The sequence below is a fragment of the Suncus etruscus genome, chromosome 10, assembly GCF_024139225.1.
Source record: "Suncus etruscus isolate mSunEtr1 chromosome 10, mSunEtr1.pri.cur, whole genome shotgun sequence".
Taxonomy (NCBI): domain Eukaryota; kingdom Metazoa; phylum Chordata; class Mammalia; order Eulipotyphla; family Soricidae; genus Suncus; species Suncus etruscus.
In genome coordinates, this window is record NC_064857.1 from 15,070,575 (window position 1) to 15,092,078 (window position 21,504).

Consider the following 21,504-nt stretch of genomic DNA (forward strand, 5'->3'; position numbering starts at 1 on the left):
AACTTTCAGAACTCATGCATTTGAAAAATAGGTAGGGCACAAACATCTTATTTTAATTACTTTTATTTAATTTTTATCCTTTTATAAGCTAGGACCATATAAATCTTGTGCATTGTACATAATTTATTTCTAAATCAAAAGGAATGTTTCTGAAAAGCAAATGCAGTTAACTCATCTTAAGATGAGGAAAAAGTTCATAGCTATCACTAAGGAGATGTGCAGAAGAACTTGAGTTAAACAGGAAAAACTTTTCCTATACATGGATGTATATGGAATCTGTTTTGCTGAGTGAAATAAGTCAGAGGGAGAGAGATAAACACAGAATGGTCTCACTCATCTATGGGTTTTGAGAAAAATGAAAAATATTTGTGTAGTGATTCTCAGAGACAAAATAGAGGAGGATTGGAGGGTCCTGATATGTAGCTTCCACAGGGATTGTTTAGTGCAGTCACAGAAATAATTACACTGAGAACTATCATAACAAAATGTGACTGAATGAGGGAAGTAGAAAGCCTATCTAGAGTACAGACCGGTGTTGGGTGGGGAGGAAGGACACTTGGGATATTGGTCATGGGAATGTTGCATATATATATTAAAAAAGAAAAAAGAAAAGATAAAGCCTCCCAGGCTGTGTTCTTTACACTGACTGTATAGAAAGAGGAGGTACAGTAAATGCACCCCATATACACCTCAACACATGCCCTTTGCCTGGTCTGTATTGTGAATTGGGGGACAAAAAAAAAAAACAGGAAAAACTTATGCATGTCATTGTGGGTATGTTTGTTTGAGAGGAAGAATGAGTATAAATGAGAGAGAAAGAGGAAGTATGTCACTTTGAGACATTAGTAATGGTGAAAATGAAATGACTCAAAGAGAAAAAGGATATCCAAGATAAAAAGAAAATTTTTTCACTGTAGTAATCATGCTCAGGAATAGAAAATTTGGCCAATAAATAACTTATTTTAGTAAAGCTAGGTAGAGTCTATGTAGAATCTGAAAAGGCAATAGAATGTTTGAAAAACTCAAAAGATTGGCCTGACTAGCAGGAGAATAAAGATGAGCATCAGTTGGATATGAAAATCCATGTAGTTATTCTAACTAGAAATGCTGAAATTTTGGGTCAAGTAAATTCTGGAATCAGAACTAGAAAATATTTAAGAGACAGAATGGGGACAAATGAAGACTGGGAAAGGTAGACATCCCACTTACACCCTTTATTGATTCACTTCATTGATTCACTTCATTCATTCATCGAACTTCATTGCAGTGAAACTACAATAATAATTTATCTGTTTTTCATCTCCCCTTCAACAACTCTGACTAAAGCGTATTTCACTTAGAAATGTCTCTAAATTTTAGCATTTTGTCAATAAAAAGACAAATATATGTGTGGACAAATATATATGTGGACATATAAGTATATAAAAGGCATTTTTTCCTTTAAATTTACACTGAATTTCCAGTGTGTATTTTTTTTTTTTTTTTTTTGGTTTTTGGGCCACACCCGGTAATGCACAGGGGTTACTCCTGGCTATGTGCTCAGAAGTTGCTCCTGGCTTGGGGGACCATATGGGATGCCGGGGGTCCGAACCGCGGTCCGTCCAAGGCTAGCGCAGGCAAGGCAGTCACCTTACCTTTAGCGCCACCGCCCGGACCCTCCAGTGTGTATTTTGAATTAAATAAAGCTGTTTAATAAATACTGGCAGTCCATGAAGCTAACATTTTCATTGATAGATTAAAAACTAAAAATTGAGTTAATTAGCATTTAATTTGCATGTATTTGCCTTTATTAGTGTCCTGAAGTAGCAGCCCACTTTTATCAGACTTTTATTCATAAGCCCCAGATATAATATAATGAAAGCATAAATTAATATTTCTTCAGGTGCAACAAACAGGAGCCAGATGTTGCTGTGGGCTGGAAAAACTATTCATACATTCAGACACATGAAAAAAGAAAACCTTTAAATTGTGTGAAGGATAATTAATTTCAGCTAGTTTTTATATTTGCCCACACAGACACTAGTTCAAATTTTTCTCGAGGGTCAAATCTTTTCTTTGTCAAAAAGGAAGCAATGGAAAGAATAAACTAAAGCAGTGTATTACCACTTCCTTGTGCTAGATAAGGCTAATCAGTCTCACAAGAGATGAGAAGACACCAAGGCAATATAGCTTATCAAAACTGATCTAAGAACCCACAAATGAGAAAATCATGTGAAAACAAAGAAAGACAAAGTCAGAGGGAGAGTGACAATCCAAGGAGGGAAATCAGTATTGATTTGAATTTCTAAGTATCTTATTAAGGCTGAGTCTAAACACAGAGCTAATTAGTTTAATTTGAGGACTCATTTTCTACTAATCTTAAAATTATATCTGACCTAGCAAATCATTATATAATAATTAAAAATGATGTTACATACCAAAAATTGAAAGATAAAGTAATGGTTTAATATTTATGTATAAATATGGAGATATGCCTCTCATGTTACTTTATATAGTAATTTAAAATGCAAAAATTTGTGCTGACTTTAGAATATTAAAGTGTGTGCTTAAATATAAATTTGTTTCTTCTACACATAAGAAAGCATAGTATTATAGTCTGTTATATTACACCTATAAAAATTTATAGTTTTTATTTATATATGCATAATTTATATATACTAAATTTATAACCTGCAAATTTGCCAAAGTGGTAACATTTAATCTGCAAGTCAAATGTTATAGCAAACAGTAGTGTAATTTAAAGTTTTCACTGTTATTTATTCTGAAATAGTCATTTAGAAATATTATATTTAACAAAATAAGATTTTAAATTTTATTTAAGTAAATGTATTTCTATTGTTATATGTTCTGTACCATAAGTGTTTTAAAGTATTATCAATAAAAATGAAATAAAATAGGGGCCGTAGCGGTGGGGCAAGCAGTAGGGTGTTTGCTTTGCACACACTGACCTAGGACTGACCATGGTTCAATTCCCCAGCATCCCATATCATCTCCCAAGCCAGGAGTAATTTCTGAGCGCATAACCAGGAGTTACCCCTGAGCATCACCGGGTGTGGCCCAAAAACCAAACACCAAAAAATAATAATAATAATAATAATTTTTTCTAAATTTAAAGAAATATTCTTTAATAGGGGTGTTATAGAAGATTGCTTTAATTTATTAAGAACATTTAAATATCATCTATAATTGTGGACTTATTTTTATGATATATAAAAAATAAACATTAAAAAGACAAATTTAAGAGAACTTTTTGTTATATGTTAGAGAGGGAAATATAAATTGAATGATTTAAAGTGCTTTTATAGTGGAAAAGGCGTTTTGTCAGAATGATTTTCTAAAAAAAACTACAATTAAATGGTACTTTAGCCTTCCATTTGAAAAATCTATATGCTTGTCTATTGACTGCTGAAGAATTCAACAAGCATTTCTGTAAATGTTTATAATGTCTGTCTCACTATCATAAGTAGTAAATATAAACTGTGACAATAAAGTGGTTATTTCTATGACATACTAAATGATAAAGAACAATGCAAGTTTCTTAAGAATAAAATGCAATATCTACTTGGTAAAACCCTTTTCATTCACTTCTATGTATATTTTCCAATGTGTATTGTCTTTAGTAACAAAAACATTGGAAGGAAAATCATTGGAATATGAACAATGTTTTTAAATATCAAAAGATTAAAACATTTATCATGATAAATTCCTAAAATATTTCTGAAAGTAAATTTGGTAGATATAGATTGTGTTTTATACTCAGTAATACACTAACACCAAGATAAAAACCTATGTTTTTAGGTCATAATTCCTGCTCTCCAAAAAATTATTTTTGTATACTCTCAGCAAGCCTCTTGTTTTAATTTTCTTGGATATGCCTTTTCCTCTACAACCAAATTTAAGAGTGTGTAGATTAATGAATATCTACTCAACCTAAAATTATTAACTTAAAATCATTCAAATATCTTTCAAAGGAAAGATTATGTATTGAGTGGTCAGTCCTGCATACTGGAATAATACTTCCTTAGGCCAGATTCAAAATTACTCTGTTAGTATTCAATGTATTTTAAGTATATGTTCCAAGGAAGAGTAATTATTCATAGCGCCAATATTTTTGTTAAGCTATAGTCAAGTTTTTCTGTTGATTATTCAACAGAATACATAATTTTTCTGCATTTTAATTTAAACTGCTCTAGTGTCTGAAAAAAATATTGTCTTTCTCATGTGTGATATGAAGGAAATTTTGCTGTTAACTAAATCAAACATTAATTTAGGCAATTCAAAACATATTTTCATAAATTTGGAAAATCAAAATTATGAGAATTAAAAAAATTAAAGAACATATTTTATAACATAAAATCATATTTTAAGAATATCAAATACATTTTTTGCAGCAATGCATCTATAAACCTAAATGTACTGCAATCATTCAAGTAGATTTTCATCACTTTATCTAGTAGTTGAAAGTTATATGCCACTTTCCATAAAGCATATAAATGAAAAATACGTAAAATTTAATTATATATAAACTTTTATTTTTCTAAATGCTGTGAGAATTTGTAATTGAAGTTTATATTCTTAGATATTGATATTCATCCTATAAGTATATTAAATGATATTAAATGAGTTATTTCCTTATCATTTTTCTTTACTGTATTGTCTAAAATTTATTATCCTTTTCTGTGTGAGAGGACTAAATTGTTTTTCAAACTTCTATAGGTAAGGAAACATGTATTTTGTTAATTTTCTTTGCGAATAGAGTTTTACAATCATGCACTAAAGACAATTTCATATATAATTGCATATATAATTGCATATATAATTGACTTTCATTATTCATAGATTCAAAATTTTCCAAATTTTCTGTCTCAATGAAAGGTATTTGAAACCTCAAAAGCAATATATCTGTGGAACTTTGCAATCACCTTGAAAATGCTAAGATAGAAAAAGATCATGCTCTGCTTTTTTTTCTGGACTCATACTATAAACCAATTATTTTTTCTTGTACCACATATTCATAATTTTGTGTTTTGAGGGATGATTTCACTGTTCAAATAGCTCCCAAATATAGAATAAAGGACTGATATGTTCCTCTTCACTAAGTAACTGTGTGTGCCTTAAGGATAAAATATACATGCAGCTAAGTTTCATTTGGGCACGAGTTATATTGTTATTGGCCATGGGGTTAATAAGAACTATGTATTAATATGTATTAAATAAGGTTACTGAAAACAGAAACACATAAAATAGCATTTGGTGAGGATTGTTAGACAAATATATTTTAATCAAAGACTCATAGGAATTCAATCCTGTATTTTCTCTTAAGAGTAGACATTCAGGACCGGATGGATAGCTTGGTGTTTGCCTTCCATGCAGAAGGATGGTGGTTGGAATCCCAGCATTCCAGGTGGTCCACTGAGACTGCAGGAGCGATTTCTGAGCACAGAGCAGGAGTAACCCCTGAGCGCTGCTGGGTGTGATCCAAAAACAAACAAAAAAAAGCAACCAAAAAAGAGTAGTCAGTCAGCATTCATTAATTTATTGTGTGAGGCAACTTTATGGAGCATAACTATTGAAAATAATGAGAAATTCTCACCTGCCTTTCATCTATCATCCTTAAAAAGTTGATTGAATATACCTAAGTCAAACAAGTATACCATATATCTTGAGAAACTAGAATATTTGAGTCCTCAATATTAGTAGTTCCTAGTTTCCAAATTAAAAAATAATAGACTTTTGGGGCCGGACAGATAGCACAGAGGTAGGGTGTTTGTCTCGCATGCAGCAGTTCCAGGATGGATAGATGGTTCGAATCCATGCATTCCATATGATCCCCCATGCCTGTTAGGAGTGATTTCTGAGCACAGAGCCAGGAGTAACCCCTGAGTGCCACTGTGTGTGACCCAAAACCCAAAAATTGAAATAAAATAAAAATAATAATAGACTTTTAAATCCTGATAGGTTTAAGAAATAAATTAAACTTAGAAAATACATTCAGTAAAATGAAAAAAGTTTCAGAAATACTTTTAAAACCATTTAGGCAGAAATTTTATATTGCTAAAAGTGTGGTAGAAAGAGGACTCTCAAATAAAACATCTCTGACTTTACCTAACCTAAAAAATTATTTTTCCCCAAGTCTATCTTTTTCTTTTCTACACATATATTCCTATTGTTTTCCCCTCATAACTCTTTAAATTTCTTTCAATATAAATTTATTTTGCTTCACTATTTATCTCCTCCTAAACTTATTTTCTGTGAGAGAAAAAGACACACTTGGAAACCTCTGTGGAAATTTTAACAATTCTTGGCCTCTGATCCACAGAAAAAGAACAGAATGGACAATATTGTGAGTAGTGAAAAATATTTGCTATTTTCTCTTCTTGGTACCTTTAGTACATATTTAGTGCTACAAAACAATATGTATTTGTTTGCGTAAGTACAGAACTAAAATCTATCTTCTCTATAGTATTCATTATCACTAATACAGATTAAAAAAAACCTTAGAGGCTAACTATGAGACCTCAAAACCTTCTTGCAGGGTAATAAAATCCAAAGGAATTGATTTAAATAGCAAAACCAGGACCAATACTAACAGTTATCTGGTCACTATCACCCTGGAGAACGTCAGAAAGACCCAATTGGCAGGATGGTTTAAGAAAAAAATTGACATACCCCTGCTTTAGAAAACAAGGAATATGATCACTGTCTGCTCTATTCTCAGCACCAATCAAACCTTGAATCTCTCCCAACCCTGGAGAGGGATAAAATGAATTTCTACAAGATAGGTCACTATTACAGATGCCTGAAGCCAGAGGCCTCTGGCTTAATGTACTGTTTTGAATTTTGCAATTTCACAAGAACAAAACCAGTGACTTGAAGTGTAAAATATTTTGTAATCAACTGTGGTCATGCAAAATAAGTAATCAAATAGCTAAGCAAGTTAAAAGTAGAACAACGGAGGCCAGAGCGATCGCACAGTAGGTAGGGCATGTGCCTTGCATGCAGCTGACCTGGGTTTAATCCCTTGTATTCATTATGGTCCCCAAGATTGCCAGGAATGATTTCTGAGCTCAGAAACAGGAGTAACTCTTGAGCACCTTCTGTATGACACCAAAAAAAAAAAAAAAAGTAAACAAAAAAAAGAAGATCCATTAGAAAAGTAAAAAGAGAAAATCATTTTAGTAATGTGTCTTTTTGTAGAAATCAGATTCTAGTTCTATAAAGATGTTAAATCTCTTGGGAAAAATATTAATTAAAAAACCCTTCTCAGGCACAAATTGCCAAGCAAATGATTAAATAGTTAGGCTATGTACTTACCACTGAGAGTCAATCTCTGTTCCTGAATAGAAATCCTTTAGACTAGAGCATTATTCCCTTCAGAGAGTTAAACTCATGACAGCTCAAACTAGAAAGCAACCTAGGGCCTTTCGGGAATGACCATATTCTGTAGACTTTTGATCTCTCATTTAAGCATTATAGTCAAACCTTTTTATAAAGCACTAAAGAAGGGTGACTTTAAGCCTCTTGAATGGAATAAGTTCTTCCAACCAGCATTTCAAATTCTTACAGATTATTTTTCAGTATATTCTCCCTTTTCTTGGAGGGGTCTACCATTGTCTGGTTGGATCTTGCTTTCTGTACATAGGAAATACAAAAATTCCTCCTTTTCCAAAGAGCTCAGAATTACACCTCAAAATAAGTGACCAGGCCTTTGGGCTGCTCTAAGTACTGGCAATTTTGTCTTAAGTTTTATTATTTCCCAAAGGCTCATTAACAAGTACCCGGCTACTTAACACCTTCATATAATACACATGTCCTAGATAAAGAATCTTGTCATTGTTTGTTTAAATTTTTTGCCTCATCCTATGAGTACAATAACCACAAATTTTACTTTTTTTAAACTGAAACCATTTTAAAATTTTAGCTATCATGATTCACAGAACTGATAATGATAAGGTTCCAAACATATCATATTGAACATATTACATTATATCTATACATATCATGTCTAACACAACACTCTCCACCAGTGTATTTCCCAAACTAACTCTACTTCCTTTTTATCCCCCATCTGTTCATGATAAACTCAGTCCTGTGGACCCAATGCACACAACAAACAACACTTTTATGCTTAAACTAAATAGTGTAATTTCTGGTAAATCTTTGTCTTTCATGTGCATTCAATCCCCAGCACCATATACCATCCCTTAGCACTATTAGAAGTGATCTCAGAGCATAAAACCAGGAGTAAACATTGATTACCACCAGGTGTGCCCAAAAATAAAAATCCAAAAATCACAAATCTGACAATTCAAAGAGAAATAGGAGCTAGAGAGATAATAAAATCTGTTGGATACTTGCCTTGGATATGGTGAAATCAGGATCTCACTGGGTATCAATGCTGGTGTCCTAAACCCCACCAGGAGGGATCAATGAATGCAAGGTTAGGACTAAGCCCTGAACACCTCTGGGTATAACCTCACCATTCAAAACAATAAACAAACACTACAAAAAGTTCTTTCTATTCAGATGGAACATTCAAATACTATAAAATATATCATAATGAAAATATAAGGCAGCTTAAAAAAAGTCATTAAAAAAATAAAACAATACCTTCGGTCCAGGCCTATGGTGCAGCAGTAGGATGTTTGCTTTGCATCTGGTTGATTCAGGGCAGACCTTGGTACAGTCCCCAGTGTCCCATATGGTCCCTCAAGCCAGGAGCGATTTCTGAGCACAAAGCCTCCAGGAGTAACCCCTGAGCATTACCGGTGTGGCCCCAAAACCAGCCAACCAAAAAAACAAAAATGTCAATACCTCATAAAATAGTTTGAATTGGAATCATCTAAATAAAAATACTATTTTTAAAATATTTATTGTTATTTTAAAATTTCCAAAATATAAAATATTTATGATGCAGTGTATCATTAAATGTATTGCTAAAAAATAGGATATAAATGTCTACAACTTAATTTTAAATCTATATTATTCGTGTATATTAACAACAAAATTCACTGGTAAGGCATGATCAAAGCTACACTTTGATTTGACTTACAAAACACATTTCATGGATCTTTTTAGTTGGCTATTGAAAATTGCTGCAATGATGGGAAATGTTTTACTCTGCCACTCTGATAAGCCATCTCTTAACCTGATTTCCCTTCAAAATTTGGTATAAGAACTTGTTTACTCTTGTTTTCTATGTGAATAGATGGCCAAATCATTTATTTCTCTTATAATGGAAGTTAATAGACCAGATATTTTGATAACAAATTGAAATCTTAATATAGGATTAAAAATATACCTTCATTTTGGCAACCTTTGTAATTTTTCCATGAACCCTCTCAGAACTATTCCAGTTTAATCTTAGAAAACTAAAGAGCTGGAAGACAAAATTGCTCAAATCAAATTAGGTTAAATAATTATAGTGATTATGATGTGAATAATAATAAATGGTCATTGTTCTGCTACTCTGACTTTTTCTGCCTCTTTCCAACACCACCTTATACTGAACTTAATAACCTTTTAAGCATTATTTATTTGAGAGCATTTTGACAGATTACTTTTTATCATTTGTTCAAATTGAATATATCTGACTCTGGGTAGACTCAACTTCTTTTCTGTTATATTTGTTAAAAGTATCCCCAATTTCATCAGAAATTAGTTCTAGTATATTTTTCTTTAACTTTATTTTTTCTATGATTTTCAACTTAATACTTTCAATAGTAAATTCTCATACATACATACAGCATTCCAGCAACTGCCCCTGCATGCCCCCATTGGAGGATGACTGTTTCTTCTACCATTGTCTCACAGTTTCCCTTCCACCTTGCCTTCTATCTCACCTCCAAGATAAACTTTGCCATGTAGACTAGTGTTAAATTCTGTTGCCATAGAATCTTTTTGCTACCTTACTATGCTTTTTTATTGCCAAAGATGAGAGATCATTCTTTACATCTCTCTCTCCTCTGGCTAACTTCACTCTATAGAACTTGCGTTTCTGTACTTTGTGAAACAAACAACTTGAGTTTCCTATGTTCCTATTATTTACTACTTGTTTATAAAAATTTTAATTACTGTTAAGTTTTTAGTACACTCTAAAGTTCTTCCTAAAATGTACAATTGTTTATAGATATATTCCAGGTTTTTATTCATAAATCTACCTAGTATGATGTACTTATTTAGTGAAGTCATAATCTTTACTATGTTCCCCAATGTTCTGAAGCTCTTCTTTTAAAGTATTGTATATGTTGTATATACACATACTGTATGTTGATCATCACACTATCTATGATCATCATCGAAATTTTGTTTTCTATCCACCACCATCATAAAGAATTCTATACCTATTTTATATAGTCCTCTGTCCCTACCATTTTGGTACCCGTTGTTCTATTGCCAAAAACATCTAAGACATTATTTTATTTTTGTTTGATAATTTGAATATATGGTTACTTGGTTCTAACTACAATTTCTAGCTTATCTGCTCTAGCTTGTTAAGAACAAAATTTTACTCAGAATTATTCTAGAACTATCAATTACTATAGATCATTTCTATTCATGTTTTTCAAGCATTAATTTTAGGCTTTGTTTTAAAAACAGATATTAGGGACCAGAACAATAGCACAGAAGGTAAGGCATTTGCCTTTCATGAAGCCAATCGTGATTCAATTCTGGTATTCCATATGGTCCCCACACCTGCTGGGAGTGGCTCCTGAGTGCAGAATCTGTAGTTATCCCTGTGCACAGCGAGGTGTAGTCCAAACACCCAAAAATAACCCCCCAAAAGGGGGGGGGTAATAATCTGAAAATCTTTCTTTTTTATTGATTTATTCTTTATTTAATTCTTAAAATTTATTTTAAAAAATGCATTACATAGTCGATCTTAATGCATTTGTTTCTGGATAAGCCAAAGCAGTCTCATTAAAAAATAGAAAGAAAAAAAGAAGATGGAAGAGGAAACAAGTAAAAAGAAAGGAAAGTAAGAAAATGTAGAGTAGCAAACACAAACAATGGCAGAAGGTTTAGTAAGCTCTTGTAATTACCTGCCTATTCTGTTAAATTCTTGTGTTCCTATAGGAATGACAGCACTAAACAAATGACTTTGAAAGATATTCAAAACATTGTTAGTGATAATATGGCTTTGAGGGGCTTTTACTCAGCTGCCAGGCCTCTTGGAAGAAGGCAGATACGGGGGGGGGGGGGTTGCCCACAATCAATCACAAAAAGCCCTAGTGATATCAGCCCCCAAACCAGCAGACGGAGTTTCATCAGATTGGTGTCCCTGAAGGCAACTGTAGAGAGTTGGTGATGAGGAGGGACCTTTCGGGAAAAGGTGATTCTGAATGATAGAGGCAAGATTCATTGCTTAGGCAAGGCAGGGGATTTGTCCCATCTTTTCCATTAGAGATGGCCAGCTTTCTACTGCATGGGCTGATGTTATTATGATCTTTCACAGCTTTTTGTATCCTGTTTGAGAAAAGGGTAGTTACTGTTCGTTTGTTTGTTTGCTTGCTTGCTTTTTGTTCTGTTTTTCTTCTTTTAAATTGATATTTATAAATGCTAGACGGACTTCTCCAGTTTTTATTTTTCTACAACAGAACCACACAACTTGAATCATCTTGTTCTGCCTCATAACAGAGGGAGGGAAAAAGGAATGGTACCAGGCCCAAACAGTCGTATGAACATTGAGTGGAAATAAAAAGCGGTCAGATTTAAACACCAAACCCAAAGTCAACGATAACAGAATAGATATCCAATCTACAATAAACTATACACAGAGGGGCGTAGTTACACAGCAATCTAGGCGGGGTTGGGGAGCAAATGAGAGATATATACATACTGGGAACAGGGGTGGAGGGAGGACAACACTGGTGGCGGGATGGCCCTGATTTATTGTCACTATGTACCTTAAAAATTATTGTGAAAGATTCGTAATTCAATTCACTTTGGTCACAATAAAAATTATTTAAAAAAAATTGAGTGTCAATGGAACTGGTCTCGTTCAAACATGGCCCTATTTTGGTAGTGCTTAGGGCATACTACTAGTGGAAGAGAGATGTCCGTTTGGGGCCAGGGTTCAAACTAAAGTCACACATAAATTATGTGCTCCAGTCCTTTGAGTTATCTCTTCATTCTGATCTGCCACTCTTCTTGACCTTATATATTTTTTAACATTCCTTACTATTGAATTTAAGGAAGTCTCGCTGTCATGTAAAAATCAAATTACCCTCATCAACACTATTCATTTTTATAATGTAGCAGAAATATACAAATTTCATGTACTGGCTGTACTTTTCTAATATAGAAAATTGCTTTGAAAGACTGTGTTCTTATATTTTTTTAAAAAAGTTATTTATAAGATGGAAGTTATCACATGCTTTGGGAAAATGATGTAATACAAATTTTCTCTACAGAAATAAAAAGTACTTTTATATGTGAGCACGAAACTTTGGGAAGGTACAGTTTAAAGGGCTCTTGGATTTATCAAATACCTATTGATTCTAACTTAAAACATTTTTATCTAAATTTTTTAATTTATTAATTAAATAGTAATCTTTTTATTAATGAAAATATCCAGAAATATATATATTTAAAATACTTTATACTATGAAATGTATCTTTCACACATTTAAAAATAATACGTTAAATTCAAATAATCCTTGAAAAGATTATTTTTATTAATCATCCTTTAAGCAGTCGCTATACTATTAAACTTATGATACCTATATATATAGTTTCTGCACCTCATCACCAAAGTGCCCTATATCACCTTCTGTTTAGTTTTCTGCCTCCTTGGTGACCAATATTTGGTAATTCTGAACGCATATGCTATTAACATTCAATATGAAATAACTGTAATTTATGCAGTTATTTAAATATGATGCATAAGAAAATTGAGCATATATAAATTCTTATTTTAGTGATTTTTAAGTGTTCTATCGAAAGTACATGGCATAATTTTAAACATTGTGTTAATAGGTGAAAATTCTTGATATAAAATGAATCAAAAGTAGAATGGACATGAATTCATTTAATAAATTATACTCTAGCCTCTCTATTCCATTTAATTTTAATTTTCTAAATCTCACTGTAGTTCATCATTTACACTCAAAAGTACTTAAGAATGGTTTAAGTTTGGTTCTGTGATACTTAGGTTTTTTTTTATTAGAGATTTTTTAAAAAAAAATATGTGTGGGGCCAAAGAAACAGTATAGTGGTTAAGTCCCTTTCCTTGCATGAGGCTGACCCAGATCAATCCACAGCACCCCTGGATCAGTCAGAAGTAATGCCAAAGGACAGAATCAATGTGACCCCCAAACAAAAGAATTATTGGGTATCTTAAACTTTCAGAGGAAGCTTTGTCAACATTTTGCTCTCTAAAATGTCATTGACAACTTGAAAATAAAATAAATGGATAAAATGGTTCGGTTACATTAATTGTGGTGAGGGACATGGTACCTTCTGGAGGGAAATATGACCACAGACCTGCTACACTAAAGATGAATTTAAAACCTGAAGCTTTATCTTACCTGCCTTGCTCATTACCTCTCAGCTTGAAGAGCCAATGATTATTTTTTGCTGAACCTTCCAGCTGCTTCCCAGGCCTCCTGCACATTTGCCAGGTTCATACATACTCAGAGAAAGCTTTTGGCCTGTGGCTGAATTGACCTCACTTTTTTCTAGATCTTTAAAAGGAGGATGTCAAATTTGTTAAAGTTAATTTGGGTGTATTTCTATTCCATCAATCTTTTTAGATGAATGTGTATACACCTGTTCTTAGAGAGGCTTCAGGAGAGTTTTTCACTCAGATGATTAATATATATATATATATATATATATATAATATTTTTCACTAGCAAGAAATGCTAAAATAATACACAGAAACGCCATTTGAAATTACTTGCAGTAATCTGAAGTCAAAGTATAACTATACTTGATGCTGCATCTTTATTCTTTTCTATTTAATAGTCACATGCAAAAAAGTTAAAAAAATTGGAGAAAAATGATAAATACACAATATGAATAAATTAATTAGCTTTTCTTTTACGACTGTTACTAAGGGCAAATGAACAAACTAATCCTAACCTATAATCTTAAATACTATTAAGTTAAATATTAATGAGTTTCCTACCCAGAATTGTCAAACTAGTAGTCAATTAAATTAAAATAAAAATATTTTAAAATGTCACTTAGCTTTTATCTCTAAAATATTGAATAAAAATCATATCATTACTTCGTATTTAGCCTTGAATTTTATCTACAATATAAAGTCTTGATCTTTCGTTTCATGAATATTTAATTGGACCAAACTCTTTTCCTTTTATACAGAGTGAAAGTGAAACATGTTCTTTACTGCTAAAGTTATCTGTTGTGCTTGGCATTTTAATTTACTTTTTTTTAACTTTTCAACCAAGGATCATTTCAATTCCAATGAGCATACTTTATCATATTTTTTCAGATGATTACATTTTCTCTTTGAAGTTTTTTTTTTTAACTTTTCTGAAGCTTGAGAAGAATTCTCATCTAGCTCTAGCTTACTAAACACGACACTAAGGTCATGCAGTGTTCATTCTTTCATGATTTGTAAATTTGGGTGGGTAGGTGGATGATATAGCTCATAGTAGCTCATCATAGTATTGAAAATTATAAAGTGCCAAACAAATTTATTTTTCTGATTACTGGTATATATGAAAAATTGTTCAGAATTAAATGTATTATGTTATATTTTGGAAAGTAATCAAAATTTCTGATCATAACTACTATTCCTTTTGGCTTCCTATCTATTTTATTTAGTGATGAGGTGATCTGAAGTAGTTTGCATTTATATAAAAGATGAATATTCATCTTATATTTTATATAGATATTAAATATGAAAACTAAATTGAAATAATTGGTTTCATGCTTTGAAACTAATTATTATAATTATTATTATTATTATTACAATGATGTGAAATTTTAAAATCTTTATGTCATTGCAAGCATTTTATTTTATTCTCATCAGGTAGAGAAAAAGTTTTCAAGTATATTCATTAGGTAATATAATCATGGTAACATGTTTTTTAATTAAAAAATGTCTGGACATAAAAATCTAATGTTTTACATATTAAAAATGTTGCCAGTATTTTGAACTTAATCTATTTAGATCATAAATTCTATTTATAAACTTTAACCAAATATACAAAATTTCCAAAATTGTAATCAAAAGACTAAATCTAGTCTGGGATTGCTTTTGTTTGTTTTATGAAGTTTTAATTTATAGAAACAGGAAACTAACAAACCAATTTTGAAACTCAGATTTTCTTAAAAGGTAGAAGTTTGGAATAAAAAGATTTCCCATGTCCACATGGAAATCATCAAGCAGTGTAAGGAGTCACTGTCACCTTGAAATAAGATATTCTATTTTCAGTAACCAAAATCTTTGTCTCTTCCTACAATGGGACAGATGCCAGCTGTGGAACTAAGAACAAAATATGATTGAAAAATATTATAAAATTCTCACTATGAGATTTAATTTTTCCTGTGATATGAGCTTTACTATTTTAGGTAAATAATATATGACCCTTAAGTGCATTATTTAATCCTAAATTGGATTATTTATATTGGTTCTTACTAAAATGTCATTACCTAAACATCTCATAAGTAATAATTCTCTTCATTCAACCTCTCAAATCAGCTATTTTAACTAATATATTCTCTCTGTACATATTCAAAAATACAATAAATGTAAATAAATAACTGAATTTAGTTATGCCAATTTATATTCATAATTAGATATAGTACTAGAAAGTCTCCATCTACCACATATGTCAAAGACTCAGAAAAATGCAATTTAGTTTGTAATGTGGAGAACTACTGAAATATGTGATGTTGCTTCAACTGAATTAGTCTGTTCATTGTCATGAATTTAGGAATTGTTAATTCAACGAAAAGATGATAATCTGAGAAATGGAAGGTCAGAGTAGATGTAGGGTAATTTTTAGAAGATATGCTTTGTGGAAAAAGTATAAGGTTAATAATGTGATCAATCATTTTATAATTTTTGGATGAAAAATTGGCTTGCAAAATTTATTTGCAAACAAATTCCTATATATTTTGAAGAATAGAGGTTACTACATCATGTCCTTTGCCAATTTGCTAATTCAAGCACATTGGTCTCTTCCAAAACAGATAAAATTTGCAATATAACTTGATTCAAACAAATACCTTAGACATAATATTTTCTGGAAAGTATTTGAAAAACTAGGCAAGCAGGTAATAAAATGTAAAATACAAGTTAGTAAGAATATGAGTATTTTATTTTTTACACATACCTAAACAGAAATATATAATTAGGGAATTAATTCAATAATGATAAAAAAAAGAAATTTTGAGGGCATGAGATAAAGTGGGTAAGATAGCAAACAATAATTTTTGTATGAATAAAAATATTCAGCATTTTGATATTTTATCTAGTCTTTTTGCATAAGTTTATAATATGTATCTGGGAAATTATTTTGTCATTCACATATCACATTAACTCCTCATTTAGAATGAGGTTCTTTATTTTGATATTTAAAAATGCTGAGGAAACAATAAAAACATTTTATCACTATTCCAAGTTTGATGATTTACTGTATTCAAAACAAACCAAGATTATTAATTAGCAATCTTAACCTAATAAAAATTTTATCTTCCTTTCCTTCCTCCCTTCCTTCTTTCCTGCTTTCCTCCCTTCCTCCCTCCCTTTCTTCCTTCTATTCTTTCTTCCATCCTTCATTCCTGCCTTCATTTCATCCTTCCTTCATTCATTCCTCCCTCCCTTCCTCCTTTCTTTGCTTCCTTCCTTCTGTCCTTCCTTTCTCTTTCTGTTTTCCTTTCTTCTTTTGTGCATATGGTTAAATAGTTCTAGCACCATTTTTGAAAATGCTTTAATTTCTCTACATTATGCTCTTGTATACCTTGTCACAAATTAACTGTCCATATATCTAAGGCTTTTCTGAGTTTTCAATTACAAACTTTCAGGGCTAGAGCAACAATATAATGCAGAGGGTGTTTGCATTGCACATGGCTGACCCAGATTTAGCTTTTTGCACCCCATATGGTTTGGCAAGTACCACCAGGAGAAATTTCTGACTGCAAAACCATGAGTAAGTCATAGACCTCCTACTTATTTTCTTTTGTTTTATTTTGTTTTGGGTGGGGACCACAACTGCCAGTATTCAGAGGTTACTACAAACTCTGTGCTCAAGAATTAATCCTAGGAGGTTTTGGTTTGTATAGAATGCCATGGATCAAATCAGTCAAATGCAAAGCAAATACCTTACCTGCTGTACTTTTGCTTCTGCCTAAGTCCCCTCTTTATTTTTTTTGACAAAGTTGTGTGTCTGCTAAATTTTATGGGTTCATACACTATAGACCTAATTTTTGATATCCTTGAAGAATGTCATCAACTTAAAATTCTATTTATTTATAAAATACTTGATTGTATCACATCAACTTTTTACCCAAAAAAAAGATATAAGACCTATATTTATATAAAAAGAAACAACTTGCTAAAAATACACAAATAAGTGCATATAATTCTTTATATTAGTAGTTTGTGTTAAATTTCAATCTAATACCCAAACATGGAATATTATCAACAGTATAGCAAATCACAGTACTTCAAATAAAAATAGAAAAATAAAAGAAACCTATCTGGTTTAGTAATTTTCAATTGAACTACTTTTACTTTTCTAGTATGTGTTGCTGTATTTGTTTGAACATTTTTTATTTTATTGTTTTTTTTCTCTTCCAAGGATATTCATACTTATATTTGCTCTTTACAGATTAAATGGGGACTGGGAACAATGAAGCTACCCACCTTCAGTATAGAACAAACTGGACTAAGAAATACAAATTGGTTTTGTGTACAATACTAGCCCTCTATCTGGGGACCCCTATATTGAGACTCATTAGTATTTCTGCTTTCAATAAACTTTAATAGATATTTATAGAGATTATAAATTTAGAATTGTGATGAAAAGATATGCCTTGATGAGAAAAATGCAAAGTTTTAGAAGTCAGAAAAAGTTACATAAATAATTTAAAAGCACTTCTTAAAGTTCATTTATTGAGCCCATACATTAGATGAATACTGACTTTCAAAATATCAAAATATATGCAATGATAGTTTACCTACTACAAAGGACATAACTGCATTTCTTTGAAACTGGTATAAAATACTTTGCAAAGAGAATAAATAAAAGTATAAAAAGTTGACCCAGACTGGCTGTGAGGTTGATATTTTCAGCAAAAACTGTTCTGGGGAAGAGATGATCCTCTTGGGAACTGTAGGTACATGAGAAACCAGTGTATTAAAGTATTTTGATGTTGTACTTTTGTTTGGGGGCCACACATGGTCTTGATCAGAGTTTACTCCTGACTACCAATATTCATCTTTGGCAGTGCCTGGGGGATGCTTTGTGGAACAAGGGATCAAACTGGGGTCAGCAAGGCAAATGCTAACTTTCCACAATGGCTTAAATTCCTCATCTTTTTTTCTGGAAATACAAAACAATATCACAATATATTTTAGTGGAAATTTCAAACTAGAAACCACATCAGTTCTATTAATGTAGTCTCATGTTTTTGAAGTTAAAGTTGATTTAGAATATATTCAATTCTCATGATAAATTTCTGAATGTTTTCCCTGCACAGTTCTCAATATACAAAATTACATTAAAAACAGTATCTTCTTTTTAGATTAATATGGAACAGAGCTATAGTTAACATTTAATGTTTTGATCTAATGTGCAAGACTGAATACTGCTTTTTAATTAATAATTTCATAATAAAATATGTGTATTGTATTCATTGACAAATAACTTATGCATGGTTTACAAGCATAAAGAGAATTGAGCAAGTAATCCAATAGCAAAGCCAAAATCATGCAGTATCTAAAATAAGAAAGCACATTTTAAAAAAAATCTTAGACATGCCTTAAAAACAAATGTGGATAAATATATGTGTATGTGTTTCAAAATGAATATCCTTTGCAAACTGTACAATTATTTTCATTAATATATATGATTAACTGAAGCGCGTTAGTCTGATCAATGAATAGCCTCAATATCTTAAAATAAATACTGCAAATATTTTTTCTTTACAGAAATATAAAATGTGAAGTCTTTATGTAAATCTTTATGAAATCATATTTATAGAAATAATTGAAAACATTGTATAACTTTTGTATTTTAAGCTTTCAATTATTACCTGTTTTTCATTTTTAATGTTTATGTACCTATCATATATGTAATTTATAAATACTAATCCAAGGCTTTTATATAAATAGTTGTCGGTTAAAAGAATATGAAAACGTTTAAATTGGTATATTAAATGAGGCTCTCTCTCAAGATTTTTTACTTTTATTGTAGATAATTAAAAAAAAACTGGGTACATCATCTAATTTTTTTAGTGTCCTAGTAGCCAGATCGTGATGAATTAGTAGACAGGGTCAACGATGTTTATGACTATTGCACTATCTATTCTCAGATTTATAAATTCTTTTATATATCCAAAGGGAATTTTAAAAAATCAGGAAGCATGCTACATATTTATTCTTGTATATATCCAAAAATATGGTTAGAGTTGAATTAATAATTATACAGAGTGGAAGTTATCTAGTATGAGTGGAAGAATTATTCTGTCTTCATACCTAAAATGGGCATTCTGATCTTTAATTCACCTTATTTCATTTCAAACTTGTAAAATTTTTATCCATTATTTGGGATTTGATTTGAAAACTTTACTTGTTTTAACCCATACTGAAATTCAAAAATGAAACTTACACAATATTAAATTAATCAACAATATTTAATAATATTAAATAATAAATAATTGATAAGATGGTGTGAAAGTAAAACTGATGAAAATATTTACCCTGAGATTTAAAGGGAGGACTCCTCTGTTTATGAAACAATATCAACAACTATAAGTACAATAACAAACTTTACAGGAATTTTTTTCTAATATTTCAGTATATGATAATAAAACACACCCAAATTTCAATAGCCAGAAGTTGAGTGGAAAATAACCCATAGAAATTCTAGAGAGGTGATTTGTATATCTGTAGATATATTAAAAACATAAACATTCTTGAATTTAGTTTTATAGATATGAATCAGTTATCAGGAAAAATGAGATGTTTAAGAAATGAACTATACCAGAATAACAATTTTAATAAAAAATATGGAGAAAAATTTATATTTTAGTACTGATAAGAGTCATTAATGACTTTAGCTATTTATACTTTGTAAAATTTGGTTTATACTATTTTTTGTTGAGATGTTCAATATAAAAACAACAGATGTACAGAACTTCTTTCTCAAATTCCTTTTAGGATAGAGAAAACTAAGATTAAAATTGTAAAATTTTACAATTTGTAATTTTCAGTTGTAAAGTTAAAGTGTCTATTATATCTAGAATTCACATATATTTGACTTTATTGTTTTCGGAAATTGGCCTTTATACCTTGAGCGCTGTGTTCTTGTAAAAACTATGAAAGCTATATATATGGGATTATATAGATTGTACATATATATAAATTCAATTAAGTGTAAAGTAAGAATAAAACATGGACCATTGTGTTTTCAAAATTGTGTCATGTTGGAGTAAATTTCCATGTATAGTCTATAAGAAAGATGACCACGTACTTGAGATATAGTTTATTATTAAACTCATATCAGTAAATGTAATATATAACAAAGTTTACAATGCACAAAATTATAAAAATATTTACTGCCTCAGTAATTCTAGTTCTAGGAATATAACCTTCATACACCTACATTTTATTATTAGAAAATTCTCCAGAAGACCCAAAACTATTACAATAGGTAAGGCATTTCCAAATATATCCAGGTACAGTCTTGCCACCACATGTTGTTCCCCCAAGCACTGACAGGAGAGATGTCTGAGAAGAATCAAGAGTAAGTTCTGAGCACTACCATATATAGTTCAAAAATGATTCTATAATGGGCTGGAGCGATGGCACAGCAGTAGGGCATTCGCATTGCATACTGCTGACCCAGGATGGACCATGGTTTGATCCCCTGGCATCCCATATGGTCCCTCGAGCGAGGAGAAATTTCTGAACGCATAGCCAGGAGTAACTCCTAAGCGTCACCGGTTGTGGCCCTAAAATAATAATAATAATAATAATGATAATAATGATAATAATAATATTTATTTTATCATTTGTTGCTAGTCAAAAAAAACCTGGTCTAAATTGAACTTACCTGGATGACTTTTCTGAATGACACTATACTTGCTCTTTTATATGAATATCTTGTCTACTCTGGGTAGGTTTAGAGAGATTTGTCCTGCAACAAATATATTATCTTTTTCTTTTTTTTTTTATCTTTTTCATAGATTCAAAAGTTCAAAAAAAGTAAACAAAAGAGTGCAAAACATCTCATGATCTTGACTAAAAAATGGGTGATAATACTTAATAACTTATTTCCATTTTGTTGCTCAAAACTATTCATA

At 31.1% G+C, this 21,504-nt stretch overlaps 1 pseudogene; it reads left to right on the plus strand.

Annotated features, from left to right (window-relative positions):
* The first annotated feature begins 617 nt into the window (after positions 1–617).
* Positions 618–738, plus strand: LOC126021211 (uncharacterized; annotated as a pseudogene).
* The last annotated feature ends 20,766 nt before the right edge of the window (positions 739–21,504 follow it).